Source organism: Rhynchophorus ferrugineus, unplaced genomic scaffold (genome assembly GCF_030347505.1).
Source record: "Rhynchophorus ferrugineus isolate W39M unplaced genomic scaffold, kcgeb_rfMv2 rfM10, whole genome shotgun sequence".
Lineage (NCBI taxonomy): Eukaryota > Metazoa > Arthropoda > Insecta > Coleoptera > Curculionidae > Rhynchophorus > Rhynchophorus ferrugineus.
In genome coordinates this window covers 6,581,387-6,587,386 of record NW_027472589.1, presented here as the reverse complement: position 1 = coordinate 6,587,386, position 6,000 = coordinate 6,581,387, and the positions used below count along the sequence as shown (strand labels likewise).

The window sequence follows — 6,000 nt, the reverse complement described above, 5'->3', positions numbered from 1 at the left end:
TAGTATAGGTTTCGACCCACTGTAGGCGAAAATACTGTTGCAAAAATAATTAAATAAATAGAGAAGAAACGCAGCGAATTAGAACTTATAGTTGCTACTGGGGCATACTGTGAATACAGTAGCCTATATTACATAAGAGAAATAGACAAACTAGAAGAAAACAAGGTAATTAGTATAGGTTTCGGCCCACTGTAGGCGAAAATACTGTTGCAAATATAATTAAATAAATAGAGAAGAAACGCAGCGAATTAGAACTTATAGTTTCTACTGGGGCATACTGTGAATACAGTAGCCTATATTACATAAGAGAAATAGACAAACTAGAAGAAAACAAGGTAATTAGTATAGGTTTCGGCCCACTGTAGGCGAAAATACTGTTGCAAAAATAATTAAATAAATAGAGAAGAAACGCAGCGAATTAGAACTTATAGTTTCTACTGGGGCATACTGTGAATACAGTAGCCTATATTACATAAGAGAAATAGACAAACTAGAAGAAAACAAGGTAATTAGTATAGGTTTCGGCCCACTGTAGGCGAAAATACTGTTGCAAAAATAATTAAATAAATAGAGAAGAAACGCAGCGAATTAGAACTTATAGTTTCTACTGGGGCATACTGTGAATACAGTAGCCTATATTACATAAGACAAATAGACAAACTAGAAGAAAACAAGGTAATTAGTATAGGTTTCGGCCCACTGTAGGCGAAAATACTGTTGCAAAAATAATTAAATAAATAGAGAAGAAACGCAGCGAATTAGAACTTATAGTTTCTACTGGGGCATACTGTGAATACAGTAGCCTATATTACATAAGACAAATAGACAAACTAGAAGAAAACAAGGTAATTAGTATAGGTTTCGGCCCACTGTAGGCGAAAATACTGTTGCAAAAATAATTAAATAAATAGAGAAGAAACGCAGCGAATTAGAACTTATAGTTTCTACTGGGGCATACTGTGAATACAGTAGCCTATATTACATAAGAGAAATAGACAAACTAGAAGAAAACAAGGTAATTAATATAGGTTTCGGCCCACTGTAGGCGAAAATACTGTTGCAAAAATAATTAAATAAATAGAGAAGAAACGCAGCGAATTAGAACTTATAGTTTCTACTGGGGCATACTGTGAATACAGTAGCCTATATTACATAAGAGAAATAGACAAACTAGAAGAAAACAAGGTAATTAGTATAGGTTTCGGCCCACTGTAGGCGAAAATACTGTTGCAAAAATAATTAAATAAATAGAGAAGAAACGCAGCGAATTAGAACTTATAGTTTCTACTGGGGCATACTGTGAATACAGTAGCCTATATTACATAAGACAAATAGACAAACTAGAAGAAAACAAGGTAATTAGTATAGGTTTCGGCCCACTGTAGGCGAAAATACTGTTGCAAAAATAATTAAATAAATAGAGAAGAAACGCAGCGAATTAGAACTTATAGTTTCTACTGGGGCATACTGTGAATACAGTAGCCAATATTACTTAAGAGAAATAGACAAACTAGAAGAAAACAAGGCAATTAGTATAGGTTTCGGCCCACTGTAGGCGAAAATACTGTTGCAAAAATAATTAAATAAATAGAGAAGAAACGCAGCGAATTAGAACTTATAGTTTCTTCTGGGGCATACTGTGAATACAGTAGCCAATATTACTTAAGAGAAATAGACAAACTAGAAGAAAACAAGGCAATTAGTATAGGTTTCGGCCCACTGTAGGCGAAAATACTGTTTCAAAAATAATTAAATAAATAGAGAAGAAACGCAGCGAATTAGAACTTATAGTTGCTACTGGGGCATACTGTGAATACAGTAGCCAATATTACTTAAGAGAAATAGACAAACTAGAAGAAAACAAGGCAATTAGTATAGGTTTCGGCCCACTGTAGGCGAAAATACTGTTGCAAAAATAATTAAATAAATAGAGAAGAAACGCAGCGAATTAGAACTTATAGTTTCTACTGGGGCATACTGTGAATACAGTAGCCAATATTACTTAAGAGAAATAGACAAACTAGAAGAAAACAAGGCAATTAGTATAGGTTTCGGCCCACTGTAGGCGAAAATACTGTTGCAAAAATAATTAAATAAATAGAGAAGAAACGCAGCGAATTAGAACTTATAGTTGCTACTGGGGCATACTGTGAATACAGTATGCCAATATTACTTAAGAGAAATAGACAAACTAGAAGAAAACAAGGCAATTAGTATAGGTTTCGGCCCACTGTAGGCGAAAATACTGTTGCAAAAATAATTAAATAAATAGAGAAGAAACGCAGCGAATTAGAACTTATAGTTTCTACTGGGGCATACTGTGAATACAGTAGCCAATATTACTTAAGAGAAATAGACAAACTAGAAGAAAACAAGGCAATTAGTATAGGTTTCGGCCCACTGTAGGCGAAAATACTGTTGCAAAAATAATTAAATAAATAGAGAAGAAACGCAGCGAATTAGAACTTATAGTTTCTACTGGGGCATACTGTGAATACAGTAGCCTATATTACATAAGACAAATAGACAAAATAGAAGAACATAAGGAAATTAGTATAGGTTTTGGCCCACTGCAGGCGAAAATACTGCTGCACAAATAATTAAAAAAATAGAGAAGAAACGCAGCGGATTAGAACTTATAGTTTCTACTGGGGCATCCTGTGAATACAGTAGCCTATATTACATAAGACAAATAGACAAACTAGAAGAAAACAAGGTAATTAGTATAGGTTTCGGCCCACTGTAGGCGAAAATACTGTTGCACAAATAATTAAAAAAATAGAGAAGAAACGCAGCGGATTAGAACTTATAGTTTCTACTGGGGCATACTGTGAATACAGTAGCCAGTACTACATAACAAAACTACAGCAAACAGAAGAACCCAAGGAAAATAGTGTAGGTTTCGATCCACTGTAAGCGAAAATAATTCTGCCAAGGCATTCATTCAGTAGCCAATATTACTTAATAGGACCTGAGTAAATAGAAAAAATTATGAAAAGTAATGTTTGTTGTGAGCCACCGCAGATGTTAACACTACTTCAAATATAATTAACTAATACTTCAGGAAAGGAAATGCAAGAAGTTACGACGCATAGTTTGAGTTGAGACCTAATGTAGATGCAGTAGCTAAAATAAGCTCATAGGGCTAGAGAAAGAAGTTAAAAAAATTACTATATGTTTCAGTCCAGTGTAGGTACTGCAAACATAATTAACACAAGAGGTAGAAACGTGTTACATCTGCAGCTAAAAGAGAGTTTATCTCTCAGGCATGCCTTACAGTAATAATACCATAATTATAACACCAAGTCTTCTATGTAAACAGAAAATTATTAAAAAATAAACAGATATCAAACACTAAATAAAAGTATGATACTAATAATCGTAGATAGGAAAACTTAAGAGGTTTTATTAAAACAAACGAAACAAGCCACGAGCAACAACAGAATGCGAATTAATTATGAAACAAAAAGATATAAGTAGATATGAAAAGAACAAAATGATGAAATAATAAATTGGAAAAATGGAGCGGAAAACTTTCAATGTTGACTTCAGGATGTGTATCAAAGGTTTAAAGAAAAAAGAACGACATATATAGAGATATTTGCATAGAGTGAAACGAAATAAAAATATTTGTTGTACATAGGAATATGAGCGGATGAGATAAGAAACTTAAACACTAAATAGCAAGTTTCTTCTTTGGTAGCCAAATTTATCATCGAAGCTGGTTAAAATTCTAACTGCAAACAAAATAAAAAGTTATTATTTACATTAATAAATAACTACTTTTAATAGAATAATAAATACTTTTAATAGAATACCCACCCTGAATAGCCACACCTGATAGGTAAGGCCTCGAGCGCATTTGCTTCAGCACCCAAAGCGTGAAGAATCGGCCTCAAGAGCGGACGTTAGCCGCCCCTGATGGCAAGGGCCTCGGGTGCATTTTCTTCAGCACTCAAGGCACGACGAATCTGTGTCAAGGGTGGACGTTAGCCACCCCTGATAGTATGGCCTCGAGTGGGTTTGCTTCAGCACCCAAAGCGTGAAGAATCGGCCTCAAGAGCGGACGTTAGCCGCTCCTGATGGCAAGGGCCTCGGGTGCATTTTCTTCAGCACTCAAGGCTCGACGAATCTGTGTCAAGGGCGGACGTTAGCCACCCCTGATAGTATGGCCTTGAGTGGGTTTGCTTCAGCACCAAAAGCATGAAGAATCGGCCTCAAGAGCGGACGTTAGCCGCTCCTGATGGCAAAGGCCTCTGGTGCACTTTCCTCGCCACTCAAAGCATGACGAGTCTGTGCCAAGGGTGGACGTTAGCCACCCCTGATTATCCCTCGACGATCTTCGTACCTACCTAGAATAGAAAAACAAATCATCATAAATATCTTCAATATAAATCTTTTTAAATATCTTAAATCATACCTTAGTTCAAATTCAATGAAACATTTCTTCTCATATACTCCCGTCACTTATTCTCCACCAACACCATCACTCTAAAACCAATAAATGAACCGTAAATATCGCTTATACGACTTAAAGCCAACTAATAATACATAATGATATATAATGATACTTACCATGCACTATACCGTATCACTATTGCTCAAATCGCGTGGAAAGTTGATATCCCTGAATCAAAATAAATAACATCACTTAAAATATCTCGATATATTTTTGGTAAAATTAACTTACCACACGAAAGTAGCTTAACTGTAAAGGCACTACAATAGTTCACTAATTGTTCATATCACTCGCGTATCCCGAACCGCGAACTAACGAGAACTATTTCACTTGTAAATAAACCGAATCACTACGATTATAGCAAATCTATTCGAAATGAACGGACTGCACCTCCACAAGGAGTGAACTCCAGGTGGTTATGCAGCTCAGGCCTTACTTTCCTATGTTATAGTGAAGCAAACCGAAATTTGCAACACTATAACTGAAAAACCTTGTCCTAAATCCGTCCCGAATAGATCGCATTCATCACTCCCGAAAAAGGTTTCTTACATAATGATAACGACAACGGAAAAGCGAGATCACGTACCTGAAACAGAAAAGACGACTTCAGTATACACACCACGACACTTACTGCAAAAGAAATGTAAAAAAAGATATAACAGAAAACTAAAACATTCCTGAATGTTAAAATCGATTTTTCTACTCGTACAATCTCTCTTTAATTTGAATTATTTCTACGTCAAAATATACACATTATACATTATATAAGAATTAGAACATATGTTATTGAAATAAATTTATAATTATATAATATCAAATCCATTTCAATTCATCAGGCTTATGTTTTGATAATTTGCTGTTATTTAAAATATATGCGTTGTTAAACTTACCTTTATATTACCTTGTACGGACTTTTTGAATGTACCTCTGTCTGAAACAGTCAATGGTAAAATAATTTTAAAGTTAAAGTAGATAATGGTGAATGAAGAAATGACTACTTTATTGAATTATTTCTCTCTTCAATGTCTTCAGTGTGGATTTATTTCTTTTTTTGTCCTTCGAAATTATATCTCTTATATCTCAATAGGGCAAGCTGCAAGAAATGTTGAATTATAACATTTTAATTAATGTTTCTTAAAATATATTATTCAAAGGATACTACTATTCAAAAGATACATCCGGTATATTTCTGGACCGATTCTTAGTAACCTAAAAAATATATTAATATGTTTTTCTTCCTTATAATTGCCAGATGGCATTCAAACACAGAGTGTATTGTAATTTATTCCTAAAAACAAAACAATAACAATTAAAGACTGACTTTGATAATTATATGATTTATAAATATATTTGAAGTAGTTACTTGATAATATGAAAGTATATTCTTCAGCACCTAAAGCACGACGAATCGGCCTCAAGGGCGAACATTAGTCGCCCCTGATGGCTAAAGCCTCAGGTGCACTTTCTTCAACAACCCAGGACGAATCTGTGTCAAGGGTGGACGTTAGCCACCCCTGATAGGTAAGGCCTCGAGCGCATTT

General features: G+C 34.7%; 1 long non-coding RNA gene across 1 annotated transcript; it reads right to left on the bottom strand.

Moving 5' to 3' along the window:
- Positions 1-4,417: 4,417 nt before the first annotated feature.
- On the bottom strand, positions 4,418-5,036 carry LOC143203676 (uncharacterized). The gene is made up of 3 exons (XR_013007399.1): positions 4,691-5,036; positions 4,576-4,627; positions 4,418-4,491 (listed from the first exon to the last, which is right to left on the bottom strand). It is a non-coding gene; the product is annotated as an uncharacterized LOC143203676 (long non-coding RNA).
- Between the last annotated feature and the right edge of the window lie 964 nt (positions 5,037-6,000).